Consider the following 23642-nt stretch of genomic DNA (forward strand, 5'->3'; position numbering starts at 1 on the left):
CCCCTGTGGACGTCTGCACAGCGGCTAATTACAAGCCAGCACTTGTATTTATGTATATGTTTAAGGCGGGGTGGTGGGGGGGGGATCGTGTTCTTTGCTTTTGAAGAAAAAAAAGGGGAAAATCAACAATGTGTGCTGTTTGATTTTCACAACAGGGCTTCACACGCTGCACCCGTAAAATGGCATTCATGCTAAATTAGGAGTATAGTCCTGGTCTGTGGCAGGGGGCAGAGGGGGGGAGGATGAGTAGAGGTGGGAGTGATGGTAGAGCAGGGAGGGAGTTGAGTCTCCTGACAGCCTGGTGGACGAAGCTGTTCTTTAGCCTGCTCGTTCTGGCCCGGAGACTGCGCAGTCCTTCGGTACATTGACATTTTTAACAGTGTGTTACATGATTGTGTGGATATTGGATATAGTGTATCTGTGACTGGGATCGTGCCAACCACTTCTCATTTCTGTACCAGCTGTAATCTGTACGGAGTCATCACATTCACTAAGAAGGGTCAATGGAGGCGACATAAAAAAAGAATAAAAAAATTTTTTTTTTTTGGACCTTGAGCTAGAATTTTACAGCCCCACAAAATTAGCGACCCATTCATCAACAGTGCAGCAGCTGACGCTACGTCCCAGTCAAGTGGACAAAGGTTGTCCAAGGGTTACTCTTCTGTTTTATTGTTTGTTTGTTTTTCATCCTGAGAGAAAAAAGTACACTTCCTAAACGGCTGCCATCCTCCTTTTTAAGTGTTAGTGCTAAAATAAAAACCCTTTTCACACATTGAGCCTGGTACATTATATATATGTTACCTCACCATGGACGTGGAACATCCTCATGTTTCCTCATGCCGATTATGGCGTTGTGCTATTTTCTGTTTGGTATTGTTGGACCAGTTGATTGCACGAGTCGCTGGGAGTTTTCTGCTGTCACTGTCAGTCACTGACAGACGGCACGACAGCGTCTGATGGATAAAAAGCAAATTAGTTCAAGACTGAATTTAGAATTTGAAGTGCTACCATCTTGGCATGAGTGGGAAAACGTTGGAATCGGCTCACGCGAGCTGGAAGATAAATAAATCGACCAAAAATAAACAGCAAATCTGCAATATACTCTACAGAAATAACATCAAGATGTTGATCAAAGATAAAAATCTGTGATCCCACAATGATCCGCTGGCAGTGACTTATTTCCTTTGGGGACTTGAACAACTTGTATCTTACAATACAAATAATCAAGTTGCAAATTAATATGTGTTAACTTTGTCCTTCATGTGGACACAATGGATGTTCATGAGTGCAGTATACTGTACAACAACCAGAAATACTTAAATCTAATAACCTTTATTGACAGCAATAACACACAAGCACACGGAACTGCCACCTTCCAACAAATGCATTCTATTGCTATTGATGATTAAACTGATTGGCACTTTACACTGTATAGTTTCATTATCTGGCACTCTCGCAGACAGAGGCAGTTTGTGATGTAATTCCACGGAATAGAAGTGTACAGTTGCATGTGCAAAGCGTCTAACCCCCCGACATAACACACACATCTCATTAACCTCGTCACCTTCTCTTCCTGGCAATCTTTTCCAGCGTCGACCAATCGGGACTGATTTCCCCTCATGTTACCTGATTACTCTTTGGAGCTGCAGTCTATTTCCGATGCCGTCAGTGCGATCGTTACATATGTTGTTTAACCCCTCCGTACAAATATTTAACCTTATGTTTAACTCATTTCCATTTTTATATTCAATAACCACAGTCTAACTCCTTGTATGTGCACATATTCTTTACATATACAGTACAGATTCTGATCATTGGCACTATATGTAACTACAGGGAAGAGTTTGCCTGGTGTTCTTTTGATTTACTATTCTGGTGTAATCCAGTAGGATTATGTTTAGGAGTTCATTTTGCAGGACAGTATTTCAGTAAATATCGTTTGACGTGTTTAATTTCCGCTTTGACTCACGCAGACGAAAATACTGCATTAATCAAAGCTCATCTTTGTGGAGGGAAACATCAAATCAAAATGGAACCTATTATAGGCTCAATTAAACAACAAATGTAGAATGTGGGATGTATTGTCACAACACTGTACAAATGCGACATAGAACACAAGCTCATGTTCGGGAAACATTATTTTGTGATTTCCAGTGACACAGTTTCAAGGATAATGTTTTGAAATGTTTGCTCTCCAAACATATTAGGGTGCACATACGGTACATAGATCAGGGAAATTCCTTTTTAAAATCCAGCAAACTGTCATGAGACTCAGCCTGTGTAATACCCAGGAGATTATTTCATACTGACTCTGATGGTATTAGAGCTACCGTAAGGGGCGGGTGTTTGGGTTAGTCGCACTGGAGTGAGTGTGGATGAGATTTGGGGAAAAAACAGAGAAACAACAACAGTTTTGCATTTGGGAACAAATTGCAAGCAGTTTTTTTTAAGCTGTACATAGCAGCTGCTTTCAAAGGAATCCCAATAATTTCCTTTATTGTGAAAGTCATTAAGTCTCTTCTCTCAGAAGACTATTGTCACAGACTGCCTCCGTTTAGACTCCATCTTCCAGTCTCTCTGTTCTGCTTTGATGCAGTTGGTACAGAAGTGAGGCCACAGCTTTGTTCCTTCCCCAAAGGGAAAGTGTCTACGAACAAGCTGGAGCTTCCTTTCTCTCATCACAAGTTTTCTTCTCGTGACTTTCACCTATTCTTTAAAAAAATAGAACGTCTAACAGTTTTTCCATGGATTTAAGGCCAATTTATTTTAACGCGCAAATGCGTCTCACAGTGAGATCGAAAAATGTACGTCACAAAGACACAATGGAAAATGTAAAGCCATACTCAAAGCGTTGATTTCATCAAGCTTTAAAGCCTTTTAGAGATTCCAGGGAAAGTAACATCTTTATAAAGGGCTTCACTTTTCCTCTTTTGTACAGAATGTCAAGTGTCAAAATGTTCTGCTTTAAGGTGATTGATGCGAGAGATGTTCCAGGACTGTGGCATAGCAACAACATATTTTTTTTAATTAATGCACATATAATTATATTTGTACATCAAAAATAAAACAACATGGGAATGAAGGGGTCACTCACAATGACAAACCCACAACAAGCAGCTGTTTCTAGAGCAAAAAAAAGGGGGAAAAAAGGCTCTAAAATCCCAAATGTTCAACACAAGGCAACTATAAAGTCTGGTATTTCCCTGAGGGGTTTGTAGACTTAAACAGAGCAGAGAGAAGAGTAAATGTGGAATTTTAACCAAGTGGACAAAAACACAAAAACAACCTAGTTCAAGCAGTTTGATTAAGTTTCCTTTTAGCTAAATAAGATGATACGCCATTGTATCTTGTTTACACTTAAAAACACACAACAAAACATTTTTTTAAAAACAGATATTTGTTTGATGTTTGAAGTGTTTGAATAGGACAAGCTTTCTTGTAGAGTTTATGTTCTCATTTCTGTTGTCACAGGCTATAGAGCTAAAGCTACAAGCTAGTTAGCACCTATCCTGTACGCAGTGGGACACACCAAGCTTTGCTTTATTTCATTTAAAAAAAAAAAAAAACATCACCATTCAAAGCTAATTATACAGTTTCTCATTGATGCATGAAATTTTACCTGAAACGTACACATTCTTAGTTTTTTGGCTGTTAAGTTACGTCCACAGTCCTAATGCTAAGCTAAGTTAATAGTAACATGCTACTTGACTCGCAGCTTGCGTAAAGCGAGTGAATAAGTGTGTTCTTGAACATTTCAAACTTTAATCCTCTAAGTCTTCATTCACTCTATCTTTGTTTTGCATTGCTCTCCCCGTGCCGTCTAATCCAATATTCATCCCCTTGCAGAAAATGATTTTCTTTAGGTCGGCCAGCATTAGCAGACAACAATCATGTGGAATTATCGCAGGGGGAGATCAGAATTTGTTTGTGAGTGCGTAGTTGAAGCCTAAGTAATTGAGCATGTGGTGGGCATTGGATTATTATTATTATTATATGTATATATATATATATATATATATGAACATGTAAAGTCATTAAAATAAAGTGAAGAATGAAAAAAAATAAAAACAGAAGCATCTGCGGTAACTCAAATCTGCATTCTGTCTCAATAATGGAATGTGAATGAAAGCTCTTGAGAGATTAGGGATTCTCCTTTGCCAACAGATGTTTTTTTGAAATGAAAGGGTTTCATAGAGAGGAGGCCAGCGGAGGGGTGGAGACGCAGGACAAGAAAGCAGCCAAAGTGTAATCTTGAGATGGAGGGAGAATGTTTGGATTCTCTCTTGCTTTTGCACAGTTGGGCTAAGAGGACAATGGACAAGGCTGATTTCTACATTGTAAATGTATTAGAGTGCAATCTCCCAGCAGAGGAGTGCTGCATCAGGATCAAGACCTAAACAATGTCGCCTTGCCTTTATCTTTGCCACCACACTCTCCAATGCACCTGCTGGAATTGACTCACAGTCTGTTATTCCCGAAAGCCTGAGCCACATACAGCTCCCTCTCATTCAAGTGCATCTTCATTACTACTTGAATTATGCTCACATTCAAGTATATATCGCTTGTGTATTCCCTGCTTCGTACTTAAGTTTACACAACAACATAGCAATCTGTTTCCATAGCAATGAAATGCCTGCAAAGTAAACTTTACGGGAACCTTTGACAGCCAACTTTGACCTTCGGCTATGATAAAGTAGCGCAGCAATCAGAGAAAGAAATTGCTTCAATATGGCAAGAAGCGATCTTATATTTCCCCCCCTGCACAAATTCAAGTAAAAGAACACTTGTTAAAGACCTCCACTTTATTGGAGCAAGGCTGTCACATCTGATAAAGCTCACTGTAACCAAGTGGGTGACCCAGGTACATCAAGGAGACTGGGAGAATGGTGTGAGCCAGACTTGTATGACACTGAAAGCACCTTTCACTCTGGTGGTGGGGGGAATGACGTTACAGCCTCGAAGGCAGCAAACCTGTAACTTTAACAATATCATAGGCGGTAAAAACCTGCTCCGAATCACAGCCTTTCGCTGCAATCTGGCCCCACCATTTGCTGCAACACCTTGGACTTTAATGATGGCCATGAAACCACAAATGGGCAAGTGAAGACTTCCAGTGTAGAATCACAAATGAACACATTAGCGTGTGCTGACAGATGAGTCTTAATTGTTACCTCTGGCAAATGAGACTTCACACAAGAGAACAAAAGCTCTCCTCCCAGCGCCCTCTTTGATGCAATGTGACGATGACCTTGCTGCAGTGCACCCTCTGCAAGATCCTTAAGAGTTTATCTCGACAGACTCCCAAAGACTGTCTCTCAGGTGTCGCACTGATAGACCAATTCATTTAACTCTGTCACGATCCAGGGCTTTAGATGCTGCCGCTTGATGAATCCCTATTGCTCCTCTGCCTGGCTTGCTGTTTGCACTCCTTGAGGCGAGCTACATTACTGTTTCAATAGCTTTTAGACTATTACCACATGAAAAAAAAACGTCGCTCTTTCCCCTTGGGCATTGTCCTTTTTTGTCCTGTGGGTGTTCCAACACTAATGATATGTACTGCAATGTAAATGCATAGGGGGACACATTGAAATCCTATTAAGTCATTTTAAAAGAGATGTATATGTTTTTAATCATCTTTTTTTTTTCCACCATATTGTACTAAACTTGAATGTACTGGTGCTTGAACAGTATGAATTAAGTAGTACGAGTAGAAGAGCAGAACTTTATAATATAAAGATCCTTGTGTCAAACTCGCGAACTTTACCATTCGCCCTGGAGACCTGCAGCAACAGACTGTGTTTGACGTGTGCGCTCAGAGAAATTGAGTATAGGTTCATTTTCTGTTGTACTGCCATATTTATAAAGATATACTGCAAATGATGTGCTTTTTACTAAAACGTCCTTCATGTATGCTGATTGCTTTGGTTTGGTCGGATGATTATGAAAAAGCTGAGCTGTACTTCAGAAATGAAGCCTTTGCTTTAGCAGATTTTGTAGCCTTTTAATGTATATTCACTGTATTGAAATATTAGACGAATCACTGCGCCGATGCACACTCGTGTTATTGCACATCTTTATACTTGCTCTATGCATAAATTCCCCGTTGCAGCCAGCCCAAAAAGTTATCACAATAAAACAGTTCCCCGTCAGTCAAGTATCGATACTTCTGCGATGGAACATCAGACAATTAAAGATTAAGTTTTGCCACCGAGTTAAGGATGAAGAAAGCACTTAACTTTGCTTAATGGACAGAAAAGAAAACTTTTAACGGAGAAAGGTTATTCAAATCTGAGGCGAAACTTTTAATAGCACATCTAAGTATCTATCTATCTATCTATAGATAGATAGATATCTATCTATCTATCTATCTATCTATCTATCTACCTGTCTATCTATCTATCTATCTATTCTATGTATATCTAAGCCTTAGTATAGGATTGTGAGAAAGTCAACTTTCCTCATTTTGCCACCAGCCTTCCTTGTAATACATCAACAAATCACCACAAGTGCTTGTGTCTGGCTGTGCACACTCATCTCCTAGCAGCTGGAATACCTCATTTCCAGGCAGGGAGTGTGTGAGTGGTGTGAGTGGCCCTGCCTGGTTCGACGGTGGGCATGTGGGTGTTAGATGAGCCATTGATCCATCACAGCAGGCTCTTCCACCAGGCGATTCCTCCACTCGCACGGCCCCTCCCTCTCGCCATTGACTTTCTGCCATGACGTTCCGCTGTCACGGCAGGACCTGACATTTAATGACCCTCTGATGGAGTAATGTCACATTTATCACTTGCCAGCAGATGTGATGGGGCGGAATCTGAAGGGGCAAGCATGGGCCAGAGCAAAAAAAAACAACAAAAAAACAACAGACAATATAAGCCAGGAAGAGAAGAAGCACTTTGACTGACAGTGGAAGTAATTCAGCATTAAGTCCACAAAATGACTGTGCAGAAATGTGTTCTGCCAGCACACCGAACCAGACGAATTTAACCAGAACAGTCAAGAATTGTCTTTCATGGTGGAAAAGTCAAGCCGGGGATGACGAAACTCTCCTTTTTTGTTTTATTTTGCTGTTCGGTCCAACTGACCCAGCACTTATTGACCGTTCTCATATCACCAGCACCACAAGTGAATGTGTTGCATGAGAATGAACCCGATTGATATTCAGCATTTAAATAATTTAGAGGATGGTGCCATATTTGAAGCCCTTCCAAAACCACCGAAAGACGCCAGGAGGGTGGGGAATCGATCAAATGTCTACTCTGACTAAAGGTGCGATCATTACGTCCGGTTAACTTGCCACCTGCAGGACCAACCGAGCCTTACCTCCGAGGGCAACAACCATTTCATAACACGTCGAAACATTTGTCAGTCTTAGATTCTTGGGATTTGATTGATGCAAATGATTTTGTGATGTAATCGTGGCAGCGGGAGCAGCACAGCACCTCTTTCTGTCCACTAACAAGCAAACAACAGTTTTGAGATTGATGCAACCAATAAAAACAACCTTGCTTCGATCCAGTAGTCCAGTAGTTTTATGTTTCTGTTTAAGAAAATAGGATGTTTTCTTTTGTTTTCATGGATTCAGATTGTTTGTTTTTCTTGTGTCTTGTTAGGCTTTTATTTTGTAGTACTTCCTGGTGTCTATCTTTACTTCCTGCCTTTGTCCTGCTTTGCCTCCACTGTGATTGTTGGCCACGCCCTGAAACATTTCACCTGTGTGTCATTATCTTTGCCTTCCTCTGTATGTAGGTCAGTCTCCCTGGTTGGATTCAGTTTGGTATGAGGCTGATTTCTTTGGCCCACACTCCAACATAGTAGGTGGCAGTTAATGCACCTTAAAGTGAGTTGCCCCACCATTAAAAACAGAAGAAGAGGAAGAAGAAGAGGAAGATGGATTACGTTTGGTTTTGTGATCTGTTCAGTGTCCTGGCCTTTTTTGGGAGGATTTTCCCTGATGCTCTACCTTCAAGTAAGTTTTTTTCATTTGATACTTGATTTTTTTTTAGCTATATTTGCCGATGTTAGGATTAGGACAGCCTAATTCCAGTGAGTGTGAATGGTTGCTTATAGCTATATATTGGTTCTGTCATAGGTCGGTGAACTGTCCAGGGTCTAACATGTCTTCCCGCTCAAAGAGAAACCCCCTTAAAGAGGTAATATCTAATTTTCCAACCCATCCATAGAAATCAATGGCAGAGTGAGGAAGTAAATATTTGTTACTACCAGTAAAAAATATGACAAAACAACAATTCCCATGATCCCGTGTTGCTTCCTGACATCATTAAACTAGGTCTTTTGTTGTTGATTTGACTGAGTGACCCAGAAATTACGTATAGTACGTTCAAAAGGTGGAACTGGCAGAAAGGACGGACTTGCAAATGTTAATAGGGCACAAGCATCGGGTAGCGCAAAGGCCCTAGTTTGTTTTTGCTTTGATTATTATTTTTTAATGTGGAAGAGTGCTTATTAAGGGGCTCGATGCCTGCATGAAAACTCGTGAAAACTGCTCTAAATTCAGAGACCCCTTTAGCGATGGGTGTCGCAAAATGACTCATCATCTCATCATCTAATGTCCTAAAGCTATACCAAAGCTGGCAAAAAAAACGAAAAAGAAAAAAACACATTCTGCATCCAACAGGAAGCCAGTCATTCTGACAATTTTTGGCAATTATACGTATCCAAACTGTAACTCCCAGCAGACAAGGAGGAAATTACATCTTCATGGTCCGCCCAATTTCCTGAGTGGCAGAACACAACTGCGTTGGCCCCGAGTCAGTGTCCACCATGACGTCCCATGAGTCCCGGGGTCAATGCTGCCTGCAGCTTTAATTGTAGACTGTATTTGTTCTGTGCTAGAGTTGAAAGCTTTGCAGTTATAGCAGTGGAATTTTATAGAGGTAAGGTTTAAAGATCAGTCATTTGAATTTTAAATGAGACCTTTTTTTTTGTTTGATTAAGTTTTTATTCATTGCTTTGACTGTTCTGGACTAAGCACGAGAAGTAGGAGCCGGAGCCCCTCGCTTTTTTAACTGATGTCTGCGGAAATAGCACAGGAGAGAATAATCAATAATAGATCTTAGAGAGCTTTTTCCAAAGAAGATATCCATGTTCTGTGCTAGATGGTGGAGAAATTACACAGAAATAGTCATGGGATATAAGTCTGCGGTATCCAGCTGAGACAAACTGATGTGTTTCCTGGACCGAGACGCTGAACTGTCCAAATTGTAGTTCTTGTTCCTGGCCTCTGGTATTTTGAGTTGAAAGAAATGAAAGTCTTATATTTTGAAGTGATTTTTCTTTTTTTTTAACATGCTATTTGCTGAGTACAAAAACATCCCGAGTGTAGTTTGCCTCAAGCAAACAGTCTGAATTACATTCAAAGGGGGAAAATAAATTCTGCTCTGTAAGTTAAAATAGTGACTCTAAGGTCGAATAATTAAGCCTCCCTCCATATTGATGCTCACAGTTCTGCCTAATTTTGAGTATTAAAAAGCAAAAGAAGAAGGAAAAAAGGAAAACAATGTGAAAGGACACTGAAAGAGATGTGTTAATTTCCAAAAGGCTTGAGGAGGAGTTAATTAAAGCAGCTGCAGGAATGGGAGAAAGTGCTGAGTCCTGGAGACACAAAATATTTATTCATCAGCCCATTAATGTTTAATTCACTTTTTCCTATTTTTAAAACGGAGGAAAAGCTTTGAACATTTGACCTTATATGTAAAAGTGTCGGGTGAGTCTGAGGCGCCCTGGGGATTGTCTTAATCATTAAGAACCAGTGGCAAGAAAAAAAAAGGACGCGTGCTCAACGCTCCGTGGACTTCCATTGTATTCAGATCAGATTATTGGGCTCTATTTTTATTTTTTTTTGTTTTGCATCACTTGACCACACTGAGATATTCAGGTGTGAAAACACAGAGTGTGACGATCAATAATTGCGTGACAGAAAGGTCTCGAGCACCGGTCGTGCCTGATTTCCACACTTAGCATTTCTCGTGTCAAATATGACTCTTTGCCGCACCGCGGGAAGTCCTTCAGTCCGCAGAGATGTGTCTGATGAACAGATGAGGGTCTGGCTGAAGAGGAAACAGTTATGTTCTGGATTTGTCTGCAGCCTAATTATGTGGCAACAAACGAGTTGCCAATCATGAGAATATATTGTCTGGTTTTATCTCAGGAACTCATCAAGTCAACCCAATTAAAAGCTGCAATGAGAAAGACACCGGCGACGGGGCTCTCATTCAGTTAATTCATGATTGCCAATTAAAATAGAATAGCGTGCAAAGTTGTAAAGCTGTCAGGAGGGCCAAGCTAAATTACCCTTTTCCACTTTGAATGATGGACGCGTTCATTGCTCTCCTTTATCTTATTTATTTTCTGGGCAGAAAGGAGTGATGGTGTGTGGGGGGGGGGGGGGGGGGGGGGCGGTGGGGAGTGACAGAAGCAGCAGCAGTTTAAAGAGTGTGTCGCTAATGAAGAAGGTTCTTCCTTTTCGGAAAAAAAAAAAATGTGCCGGTGGAAGATTATTTTCTTTTTCTATGAAAAAAAAGTTGATTAAATCACCTGCAGTTTGCCCGATCATTGCAGGCAGCCAAATGCTCTAACCGTTACTTATCAGAATCAAAAAGGTCAGTAAATATTGATATCCCTTTTCTTTGCATAGGTTTTTTTAGTTTTGTTTATTATGTTCACATGAAACGTTTTTTTTTACGAAACAAACTAAAAAGACTTGTGTCTTCTGCGCCATTAGCCACTGTTGCCATGCTATTGATGGCCTAATTAAAGTGTGTCAGGCAGAAATATGTCACTTTTTTTTTTTTTTTTATATATTTTTTTTATTCAAAGGCTGAAATTGATCGCTCACATTAATTTTCACTTTCTCAAAATGACCTTTAATTTCGCTCGCCAAACGCAGGCCCGTGTCTACACCGGCTCGCCCTCCCCGTTCTCGCCGCTGAAACAAACTGCTTTGACAACACGCGGCGGACTGAAGACTTTCTCAGATTCCACATGAATCACATGAGAAAAGGATCTTCCACACCTCTCCATGGAGTCAAATGGCTTCCGTTAAAGCTCCAGTGTGTAACTTCTGATGCCAAAACACTGCTAGTGCTAGTGTGGCTACCCCCTAAAACTTAACCCTTAAACACTTTTTTTTTTTCAACAGTGCATGTTGTAATGAGAAACAAGTGTTTAATTTATTTTCCCATTATCATTTATTAAACTAAATTAAATGTGTAAACTGTAAAATGTCCGCCTGAACTTTTAGACTTTTTTTTTCCCACCCCTACACTGCAGCTTTAATAACTTGTAATCGCCACACTTCCCCTTGCAATTTTTTTTCTTTTTCTTTAACCCCCCGATTCCGTCTGTGTGAAGGAAAACGTGAAGGAAACGTGACCCCCTGATCCAGAGGTGTCACCATGCCGAGGTTTTCCCTCGAAACTGGACAAAGGGGTGAAAAGTGATAGTTTCCATTCGGGCTCCAGTAGCCAGGAGTTTGTTCTCATCCTCAGAAGACGTGCTCCACAGGTCAAGCTCTTTGCAACAGATTAAAAGAGAGTGTCACTTATGTCACCCGGCCCGGGAATCAATGGCACGGACTCGGAAATGAAAGCTGTGACGGACGCGGACGACCACATCAGCTCCTGTCACCATGTGTCCACGATGCTTTCTCTTCATCCTGGCAGCTGCCGGGACCTGAGGGGGGTCCTGTCAGCTGAAGCCAGAGTGGCCTCTGCACACGCCTGAACCATGGATAAACCCACGGGGACCTTTTTTTTTTGTAAGCTTACAGGGCTGCAGACACTCTCTCCATCAGCTCAATCAAGTCATTCCACTCTGGACGGAGCTTTTCACTCTTGTCCTCACATGAGAAATCAAAGTGTTTAGAGCAGGAAGTGGAGGAAAATTAAATTAGAGAGAGAAACGGTGAAGTGACAGAGAGCCACTTTGTGACATGAATGACTTTTTTCTTCATCACACTGATAATCAACAGAGCTTGTTGCTTATCTTTATTTCATATACTGATTGCACACATTTTGGATTGGAATGGATTTAATCACCAGTCGTCATCCATCTTTTATTGTATTACTTTCTTTGTCTCAATGAAAGCAAAATGATAAATATAGCTTTTGAATTTGCAGCCACGCGGTTATTGAGGTTTGCGGTCAGCAAACTTTAACTCCTGTCAGTTATTGCCTTGGATATTAGAGCGGCGTTACTACTTGAGATTCAAGGAAATGTTTTGAAACATTACGAATGTCATAATATAATAATATTTGGTGCTCAAGATTGTTGAAAACAACGCGTCTGATAGATTTGTAATGTTTCCACATTTGGCATCAAAAGCCAAAGTGTACAGTGTGTACGTGTTAGTGCCATCTAATGGTTAGACTGCATATTGTAACAAATTGGACGTCGGTTCTCCTTAAAAATGCAAAACGTATGCTGTACAGCTGTTTTTTTTTTTTTTTTTTTTTTTTAAAAAGCAAGTCCTTAAGTACTTATAAAAAAGGTTATTCTAAAGCTATAGAATCTAAACTATTTGTATCCTACACATATACAAACACACTTATGGGTTGTACGTTGAATTGAACTTCCGAAGAACCGTCTCAAATGTTCCACAAAACCTTTGGATCTGTTTTTTAAATCACCTGCTAGTCTGAAGTGTTATTGCTGAATACACTAATTAAAAATAATTTTTGAAAAATGAGTAGCACTTAGACCGAGACTAATTATACCAGTAGGTATCCGTAGTAGGGATGGCACAATGTTGCTTTTTTGGTGTCCGATACTGATACCGATATCACAAACGCCAGTATTTGCCGATACCATTTCAAGCAACACAAATATTCTTCTAAAGAAGAAATAAACAGCTCGGCTAAAATGCTGTTGCTGATTTTTCTTGACATTTTTGCAGTCTGGTATATAAAAGGTTAATTGGATTGTTTCGGATATCGATTTGTTTCGATCCGATATCCGGTGCAGTGATTTTGACCAGCACCGATACTGATGCTGAGTATCGTATCGGCTCATTCCTAGTCAGTATTGGCTTGGTTACTCTGCCTTTATTCCAGGTTTTAAAGTGTGCAAGCCTGATAAGTTTGTTCACACTGTCATTTGGCTCTTTCCAATTATCCCAAACATCAAAACCTACTAGAATTACTTTACACTGAGTAAGCGCAGTGTTTAATTGCTACACTTTTACTTTTGTATATTTGATTTTGAAAGGGATAGAACAAGTAAATAAATCTCTCTTACTACAGTGCCTGTGCACGCCGCTGTAATCGATTCAGCTTCCCTCTCAAAATTAGGGTTATAATTTGTTGCTTTGCCGCAAGGGAAATCAATATATCACAAAAGACAAACAGTTTCAAACGACACACATTTATGCCAACATGAGGTAGAAAATCAGAGCAAAGGGCGGTTTTAATAAAGCGGCGTCTTCCACTGCTACGGCACCAAAATCTCTGTGCTTATTTCTCACTTTTGATCTGCTCTCCCGTGGCGAAGTCTTCCCTTTTTTTTAAACTTCTTAAAACAATACCTTACTTCATATTCACTTTCCGTCATCGGGAGATAATCGGTGAGGGCGTTTTGTTCTGTTTGCCCTCCACCCGTTGACTGAGCAATTGTTTCGCAGCTCATGCGATCCCATTCAGGTAAAGACATGGAGACAGAAAACTTAATTGGGGGGAGGAGAAGAAATTCCTGGAGTTAATGAGAAGCAGTTGAAATAGACCCGATAAGAAGAAGAAGTAGACCTGCTCTGTTTTTCGCTGATTTTCTTTGGCACAGTGTACTCCGTCAACCCAGCTCCGACAGTGTCACATGTGTATTCGCATCTGACATTTGTTGGTTGATTGGGTCGATTAGATCATCTCTGTTCATTTCTTTTCCTTGAGATAGGGAGCGCGCCGCTTACACCGGGCACAATGGGAGCGCCAGATTCGGCTTGACAGGACTGAACTTGATTTTCAGGATCAGGGCACTTCACCTGATGCAAACACCACCTGGGCTTTTTTCTTTTTTTTTTATCTTTCTTTCTTTTTTTGGCTGCGGTCCTGTTTGTCTACACCTGTGTCTTGCAAGAAAAATAGAAAAATGAGCTGCTTGTCTCCTTGTTGCTCGGTGGCCAGGAAACACGGGGGCTTGTTGGAGCAAACACAATGCAGATGCTTGTGTTGTGGGAAAACGGGATGTGGAAAGCAGAAGAGCAGGCAGATGAAGGGGATGCAGGATAACAAGCTATTTGCCAACCAGGCAACCATGAGTACTATTGCTCTGCTGAAGTGAATGCAACAGGCCCGGGTTTTTCAGCCTGACTAGTGGAGCATGTGAACACACATCTCCCCCGCCATGGGAGAGGAAGCTGTCATGACAAAGCCTATGCTTTTGCTTCTGCCTTTTTCTTTTAGTGTCTTTTTGCTGTCCCTCCTCATCTATGTCTCTGTCTCATCCTGTCCTCATTTCTGTCTTGTTTGTGGCTCCTCTCTGCTGGCTCTTTGCTTATTTCTCTCCTGGTGTACATAACACAAGCTGACATTATTTTTCTTGCTTTTTTAAAAAAACAAAAAAAAAACAGAAAGGTATCCCAGTGATATGTAGTCAGGTCTGTCAAAGCTCTGAAATGTTCCCTAATTGAAAACCCCAGCTCTAAAAACAATAAATAAACAGCCAAAAAAACAAATACACATGTGATGTGAAATGTTGCCATGGACACAATTCTTAAATGATTTTCTCAATATGAAGAAATAAGATTCCGGTATTGGACATTATGCATATCTCCTCTGTAGATGGTAGTCTGCTCTTTTATCTTACACTTCATTGAATAGCTTCACTTCACACAAAAACTGCTCCAAGCTTTCATTATAATCTGCTGTGTGTTCTTTTATGGCCAGAACAACTCAAGCTTAATCCACGTGTTAGATATTAGATTGTGGCCACGTTCAGTGCTCTTAAAGATCCAGTGTGGAAGAATTAGTGACTCCTAATAGTGAGACTGCAGAGTTTAACAAAATGGGAGGACTGCTCTGCTCACATGTCCCTGTCCAAAGTGCACGAGGGAACTACGGTGGCCTTTACATACCAGAAAGGATTCATTTGTGTATTGATCTCCTTCTCTGGCTGGTTTACATCGTGGCACAAGATGCCGATCTCTGTAAATCAAGGACCTTGCCTATCTTGCACCAAAAAAGGCTAAGAAAACTACACAATTTTCTATGTCAAAGCGATTATACATTTACACACAACGTAGTTCAATTACATCCTCCTAGAATGCATAGTTTTTCCTCATTAATCGACCGTCTCCAGAGTTTACAGGGAAAGATCAGACAATGAGACAGTATCCAGTCAGTGGCCGTTCTGTCTACCGAAATAATGGCTGATGCCCGAAATTTAGTGCGGAGTGCCCAGATTGGCTTTAGACGACTGAAATGCAATATAACCACTTGTCAGATCCAGTTTGGCCACACTGGGTACCACACCTACCACTTTATTTTGGTGTCTTGTGTACCTAATAAAGTGGCAGGTGAGTGTTAATTCGTCAGATTAAGGGTTTGTAAGCATGCCGTGACTATAGATACATAGACGTGTACGTTATTGATGTTGAGTTTCACGAGAGCTGAGCTTGTGTGCGGCGATCTTAACATTTATTTATTTATTTATTTTTATTTGAAAAAAGCACCACGTACAGCCACGCCAGCGGTGTGTCGAGTGATTGCTCTCCGCGAGGCCTTTCATTGCAGATTCACTTTTAAGATGCTTCAGATATATCATATCACTTTATTCTGGGTCAGCGCGAAATGAGAACATCGGGTTCAGTTTCACCTCTGCAGTTCACACTGCGGTAGGATGGTGGCCGTGTTGACAAGACGGATCCCTTCTGACTGCCTTATTTCCCTTTTGTTGAGATTTTTGGAGGTGCAGGTCTGAGTGTGAATTGAGAGCACAGCCCAGGCTGTCATGGCTCTCTAGCTCTGTGACTCACAGACCGCTGAATGCCAGCAAGTCGGTGTGTCATTAGGATTCGGATCAGGATGCTGTCTCGGTCGACACAAACTGAGGTGAATGAACATGACTGTCTGCAGCGAGACGTTTCTCTTTCAGAACCTGCTGTGACGTGTCTGCAGGGAAATTGCCGAGAATGACCTCTGTGCTTCGTCTGTTATCGACACCTCTTCTCAATCTCAAGTATTTACCCAGGTTTTTTGTCCTTTTTAAGCATTCACTGTCTAGGGATGTAAGTGTTCCTGAAGTCGCGAGAAGTGACATTGGTGACGCTACATTAAAAAGATGCCACCAGTTCATGAGAAACTTTCAGGAACATTGATTATTCACACGGACGCGGAGGATTGTCCTTGAAGAATGATGGTCCCTGCAGTGCTGGCAGCTAGTGTCACCAGCCACCAAGTCATAATTTTGCTTGTGTGCAAAATTGCATCTGCAAGCATGTCAACATCTACAACACACTGTTTATCAATGAGGATTAGGAATGTTTATATATGGAGAGTGCATGCAGCAGCAACGCCATCCTCCACACGTGTAAAAAAAGAAATACTGAAAAACAGAGAGTACAGTTGATAAAAACCCGTTACAGTAAATTACTTCAAGACTAACCCACTTGAAGACAAGTTCTAAACTGCAACTCAGCAAGATTTTCATTCCTCCCCCGTAATCTATTTAACCCTCGGGGGAGCAGGAGAGAGGTATGGGCTAAATTAGTGTAATCTGAACGAGGGTCTCTTGAATATGGTGGTTCCAGCGAGTGAGGGATCGTATCCTCCTCTAGCTCCTGCGGCCTGACAGACAGAGGATATGACCATCTGAATCGATACAGCCAATCCACCATGATTAGGTCATCCATTAGTTCACTTGATCTCTCGACCCTCTTACATTGCATCTGATGAAAATGTAATCACTCAATACTTGCCGGATGATTAGTCCAAATCCATGTTCTCAAAGAGGAAGGGAGGGAATGTTTTGATGCGGCTTATGCAAATCAGGTTAGCTTTTGTATTTCGGTCATGGCGGGCGCAGTCGGTGCGAGGGTGGCGGGCGGCGCGGTCAACTCCGCGGCCTTGTCCCTTGAACATCAAGGCCCCGCTGCTGCCTCTGATCTCCCAGCTCTCTGCAGCCCTGTGAACTCCATGTAGCAACATGCATGTTTACACGCTGTGTGTGTGAGTGTGTACTTTGCATTTTTTTTTTTTTTTACCTCTTTAGGACATTTTCTGGCATAAACAATGACCTTCTCAGGACCAGTAGTCCTCATGGAGACCAAAACTTGATTCTAATGAGACAGGACCTCATTTCTGAAGCTGCGGTTAAACTTTTCCACTCAGCACGACATGGTTATTTTGCGTTTCCACTAGCGATAGTACCTGGTACCTGTTTTTTTTAGTACCTGCTCTGGCGAGGTTCCAAGCGAGCTGAGGCGATACTATGTGTGACGTCGCCAAACTGCCGGCCTCCGATTGGTCAGTGATTGGAGTGCCGTGACGGGAACAGGCAGATCATTTAAAAAAAGACTTAACAATCCTGAAAACGTGGGTTAATCTCCAACGGTTACCAAGGAAATGTGTAAGATCGCAATATTTAATAGAGGAGTCTGTTGCATGTAACAACAGCAATGCTGAAAGTCTGCGACCGGCGAGCCGCGTCGCTTAAACCCTGCCGTTGTATTTCAGTCCAGTGACCGCGTCAGACGGAGTCTGTGCTCCGGTCATGCGGGAAGCACTGAAGACATCTGTTTAATTAACTGACTCTAATGATTCAGTTACACCGAAAACAACTGCTTTACAAGTCACTAGTTTGTGTGTGTCGCGTGTAGAGGTGAGGCGAGCTTAGTTTAGACCATGTAGTGGAAACACGGCATAAGATTTGGTTGAAGTTAGGATTAGGCATGAACTGGTTATAGTCAATGTAAGAATTTAGGCAGTCTAAAATGAATCGAAGTCAATGCAGTGTCCTAAGAAGAATGGCTGCATGTGTGTATCCATGGCACACAAATGCTTCTCCTGATTTGTAACTGGGGGGGAAAAAAAAGTCAATCAACAAAGAAAATTAAAATAAAACATAAAAGCAATTAAGGAGGCATTTAAACTTGTGTGCAAATGTCTCGGCGCAATTAAGGAGCGGCGAAGGAGTCAGAGATGAATTAGAACAACCACGGAATGGAATCCGGTTTGAGGATAAATCAAGATCCCTCTGTCAAGATCACGGTGTGAAAAAGGTCACTCGCTTTGAATCATTGCTCCGCCAGCAGCCGAAGCAGCTGAAGCAGCCAGCAAGACAACTCAAGGCGCGGCAAAACCTGTTTTCATAAACCTAAAAAATCAGAATTAATTGAAATGCGACGTAATTCTTCCTATTTCACTCCGACTTTCTTTATATCTGCATGTGGGGCTATTTCATCATCGCTCCCCCTCCTCTTGTGTACTGTGACCGACTCAGTCCGAGTCGTGATGTTCCAGAAACCCCTGATATATGTTATGGCGTCTCTTTAGCAGTGAGCACACCAGTGTGTTTTCTTAAACGTCCACTGGGGAAATCAATACCTTGTTTTGAGCTGAAATTGGTCAGTCAGTGTTACAATCATCTGTTTCCAATTACAGTGAGAGGCAGCAGCTGGAATGATAATGTCATCTGTCAGTTAGCGGGTTAGGGAATGACCAGCAATTAACTCAGCTGGTCAATGGATCCACTTATGTTAGTATCTGTGTACGTCGATCTGGGTCTTATAGAACAGGTGGAGCAGGTCTTCACTATGAGACTTTGTGAGGTGTATTATTGTATTACTGTTCATGTAAAATTGTGGCTGTTTGTGATCCCAATTCAAAACACTGGAGAGCATTGGTGGCCAGACACAAACATGGAGCTATACTTGACCTTTACCTACACGGCATTCATGTGCAATTGTTTGTTTTAGAGCAGAAATAGACATCAGCGAAGAAAAATCATGTAAAAATGTTATATGTCTTTTAATAATATTCCCCAAAAACATGTAAGAGAGAGGGAGACCTTTGCTGAAGCTCAAATTTCTTACCTGTCCAGGTGAATATTAGCCACACCTGCATCCGTCTTCAAGTTCCTCTATGCTCTCTGTAATCTACACGTTGCATTTTCCATGGTTTGAAATATGATTCACTCATGTAAGCCTGCTTTTAGATATTGAGGGCGAGGTCTGAAACATTGTCCATTGTTTTGTCACAGACTTTGAGGTTCTGTATAATGATGTTCCTGAAATAAATAACCTAACATAATACATTATGTCTCCACTGATAAACCTAATACTATTCCTGCTGTTGCCACTCATGCGTGGCGGCGCTGCACTGGAATCATTTTTGTTCACAGTGTTCCCCCTTGAACGAGTTGGACAGCGTTGTTTGTTGTGTGTAGGCCGCTCCGACCGACACACAGGTGCCCGGTTGTTTTTGTCCTGGTTGTAAGACAGTAGGGAAATGACAGGAGAGTGATGTGATGTGTGAGAGACATGTGACATATTTAGTTGTGGCGCCGCCTGAAAATGGGGCTCGAGAGTGGTAGCGAGGCCTTTTAGGTCTGTAGCTGTGGCTTGCTCTGTTCAAGTAGCTCTTCAGGCAACCTGAGTGTTGCAGTGCTACAAGGTGCATTACAAGCACAATAATCACATCAAATCATAACCAGAGTCTGCAAGCATTTATGGAATTTTAAATATAAAGTATCACTGAAGCCGGTAGGCTCATTTCAATTTAAAGCTGCAGTGTGTAACGTTGTTGTTATTCTGCCTCTGTTCTAATCTTGGTGAACATACGTTTTTTGCGTTTAGCTTTTGTGTGTATGCAGCAGCAGCGCAGGGGCGGTTGGAGACAAGAAGCGCTTTTTCGACACTTCTGAAAGTTTCTTTGTGTTTTCAGTCATACTCCAACCGGTGTCCTTACATTACACGATAGTCTGAATGTAACGGTCATCCAAGTTACAGACTACGGCTGCATTTCTTACACGATGCACCGTTAAATGTCCACAACCTGTGACACGATCCCTGTCTTTCTTGTTAGCGTATGAACGAAAAGAACCATCATTGAGTGGCGCGTGTCACAGGAGAGTGGTGAACACTGCTTATATAAAGCCAGTGAGCGGACGTTGGAGTATTCTGATGTGGAGGTGTGGGGTTAAAGGGTGGAGGAGGCATAATGGTGGCGTTTCGCGGTTAAATGCCGGGGCCGCTGTGTGCTCCAGGAGGAGGAGTGGGAGAAATGCGGGGGCCACATCACCTCGGGCTTCCTCTGACCGCGGCTGATTGATGGGAAAGAGCTGACGAGCCGAGCTCCCAATGTCACTCTCCAATTAAATAACTCTCACTGCTGAACTGCTGCACACCCTCTACCAACCACCCCAACCCCCCCACCCTTCGTCCTCATCCTCCTCCTCCAGCGATAAACCTCCCCTTTCTCCTCCCTTTCACCTCTCACTCTATTATCACACACCCGCCCTCCCTCTGCACTCTGTCTCCGTGCATCCTTTAAACTTGACTTCTTACTTAGTCCACCTTTACATGCCCTCCTTCCATTTATCCCGGCATTATCCAGCCTTCACATCCCTGTCTTTAGCTCGTTGTCCTTCCTTTTTAATCCACTAGGACTCACTGTATTTTTTTTTGTCTCTAATTTCAGCTTTACAGCTCTTCCAGTCATGACAGACAGAGGCTGCTCTTTCTGTTAGTTTGGTTCAGTGCTCGCCTCTTATAAGTGACAGAGCAGGGAAGACAAAAAAAAGAGCAGCAGCATTATACTGTAATATATTCCAGTAAAAATATAAAATTACACACTGCATGAAGCATGTTTGTGTATTTGTGTTTAAAGTGAAATGCAACATGAAAACAGGTGTGAATGTATTAGAAAATAATACGCAGAAACAAACAAGTTCATACCACTTACCACGACAAGACTGGAGGACAATAGTCTTTGGAAAAATGCATGTGTTCTTAACCAGTGACAGTGGTGCACACTGTGTGTTTACTGTCACTAATTAGGAGGGTAACTAATACTGTTTGGTTTCAGTGGTGTGTGTGAGCATAGAGGTGCAGCCTCGTGCCTCCTCTGTCACCGCAGGAGCTCCGTTTGCTGCTAATTGGCTGAAAAACAAAACTCTGGAATAGGAATGGAGTCCGGAAGTGCAAAAAAAACCCACATAAAATAAAGTCTAGAAAGTGTGACGGATGCAGGGGAAATAAAATAAAAGAGCAAAATGTCAGGCAAGTTTTCAATCTCTGCATCTCTCTTTGAAATGCACACAGAATAATCCACAGGACCTCTGGCAAAGTTCAGGTGTTTTTCTTTTTTTTTTTTTTACCTGCCTCTATAATCTGTTTGCAAAAATATCCAAAGAGAAACTGTGCAAGAGTAGGCAAGGTCAAAAAGTGATTATCCTTCCACGGTGCACTAAATTATTACAACATAATTACCCTTTTCTACAAACATGGTCAACAAAATGAATTCAACTGAATTATATATATGAAATTAGGATTCTATGTGTCAAACGAAACTGAACGGAAGGGTGAGGAACTTTTTTGTGTGTGCAAAAAAATATTAAATGTAATTCTTTGTTTATACAGTATGTTTTATACATATTTCCCTAATATGTTTTAGGATTTAATTAATTCTCAAGGTGAACTGGGGAGAGGAGGAGGAGGAGGAGAGGGACGGGGGGGTGAAAATGCTAAATCTTCCTCATTGGTTGAAGGTGTGAAGAATTTTGTATTGATTTTTTTTCGTTTCACAGCACACGAGCCATCTTCTGCCAAAAAACTTGGCATGTTTTGAAAATCCGCTTTTTCATTACTTGTGCCAAAACCGCGGCGTGCATGTGTGTGTGTGTGTGTTTTGTGGCTCCGTCCTCGCCAACTTTATTCCTGGTCAAACTCTTCTCGATATAGACTCCCTGTCTCCACTCCAGTCTGCGAGGGTTTTGGCTTAGATGAGACTGTAGTCTTTCTCCTGGTCTCGTCCGGTGCTCAGGCTCCTGCTCCTGCTGCTGCTGCTGCTGCGCGCCCACCCATCCATCCATCCATGCACCCCTCCTCCTGTTCCCTATGTAAGAGAGAGATAGATACATGCCCAAAACCCCGCAGCTGGGCTTCACTGCACAGAGGCAGCACTGCGCAGGATGTGAGGAGAGAGAGAGGGAAAGCGAGAGAGAGAGAGAGAGAGAGAGAGAGACAGACAGAGAGGAAAGGAGGGGGAGAGAGTCTGAGTTGCCATATCCCTGCCAAGGGTGAGCATTTACGCACGATCCAGTCTCCGATCTCCAGCAGCTCTGCTCCTCCATCAGGACTAATTTCCCTTTCCTTCATGATAACTTCTGAACTCGGTTTTTTTTCCACACATATTTGGTATCCATTTGGTGCGTGGAGAAGGGGGGAAAAACGCGCAACTTTTACCACCCATCTGCGCGCACAAGCGAACTTGTTCCATCCTCTTTCGGTGAGTAATCCCGGCAGATTCCACGTCTTCACTGGCATGCACATCATTTCCCTCCCACTTTCATCACTTAATTCGTGGCATTTCAATGCTTTTGTAGACGCGTCGCCTATTCTGTAATTAGTATTCCGTGGGGACAGATTTCCTGCAGCGGTCGCATCACACTGTGATGTTTCCTGGCGGTGTTTTTCGTGGCACATTCCCCGAGTCTCACTCCATCATGTGCTCGATCATTTACCTCCGTCCTTATCACTGAAGTTGATGCTGAATCCACCTGTGTTTACTGATACGCGCTTTATATTTATGCATGTATCATATATAATATCTCCTACTGATCCGGGAACAGGTGAAAACCCCAGCGAACTTTTGTTGTCCCCCCCGCGTCGCGCAGGTGTTGTTGGCAGCTGATGCGCAATGATTGATTCTTAACAGGAGAGATACAACAGTCGGGTCACATCAGTGCGCAGAGCCAGCAGCTCCCACAGGGATGCCGTCTGATTTACACCGTAAAGTCTCCATGCCAGACACGCACACACTATGAGAGCACAACTGAGCTGCAAAATCGCATTATCATCATCATTCTTCTCTGTGGACAAGTTAAAAAAAAAAAAAAAAAAACCTGCAACATGGACTTATTTTCAGTCTAATCATGAAATAAGAATGACCTAAAGTTAAATATTCTATGTTGCGACACCTCCACATGTGTCATGGAAGTAATAGCTGCAGAGTATGTGCAGAGGCATCACTGTCGAAACTGTCAAAACTTGACATTATGGGTCAATTCACAATGAACTGTCAAAAAAATGCACATTTTCTGCAAGTTTTGGTGTCATGCATACATTTCTGCATGATAGAGCTGCAAAATACCTGCAGCTCTATACTGACCAGTGAGTGGGATATACTACAGTGTGTCTCACTATACTCTGCAGGATAATCAGGATTGACTTTTTTTTTTTACTAGACTTTAAAAAAAAAGAAGAAAAAAGATTATACTAGAAGAAAATGGAAAGACATGATTTTGCTTCGAAATTAAATGACAAATTGTTTTTAAATTTTGAACTCGAGCCACTGACTGACAGTGCTTCAGTCTGTAATTACACATCATTAAGGAAAGGGCAAATTCCTGTTTTTTTTCTTTGAAACTACAAGGCAGAATAAACCTCTGCTGTCCGTAGCTGCAAATCTTTC

The 23642-nt window shown here is 41.9% G+C and overlaps 1 protein-coding gene across 3 annotated transcripts in view; it reads left to right on the top strand.

Moving 5' to 3' along the window:
- The first annotated feature begins 7886 nt into the window (after positions 1 to 7886).
- Positions 7887 to 23642, top strand: part of cdh7a (cadherin 7a) — a 140790-nt gene continuing 125034 nt past the window's right edge. Inside the window, exons 1-2 of one of the 3 annotated variants that reach the window (XM_058627929.1) lie at positions 7887 to 7969; positions 8093 to 8153. The gene's annotated coding sequence lies outside the window, so the exon portion shown is untranslated. Of the gene's footprint in view, positions 7970 to 8092; positions 8154 to 22205; positions 22458 to 23642 lie in introns of those variants that run through there. The other 2 variants (XM_058627937.1, XM_058627920.1) reach the window with 2 other exon arrangements.

Source organism: Solea solea, chromosome 1, assembly GCF_958295425.1.
Source record: "Solea solea chromosome 1, fSolSol10.1, whole genome shotgun sequence".
Lineage (NCBI taxonomy): Eukaryota > Metazoa > Chordata > Actinopteri > Pleuronectiformes > Soleidae > Solea > Solea solea.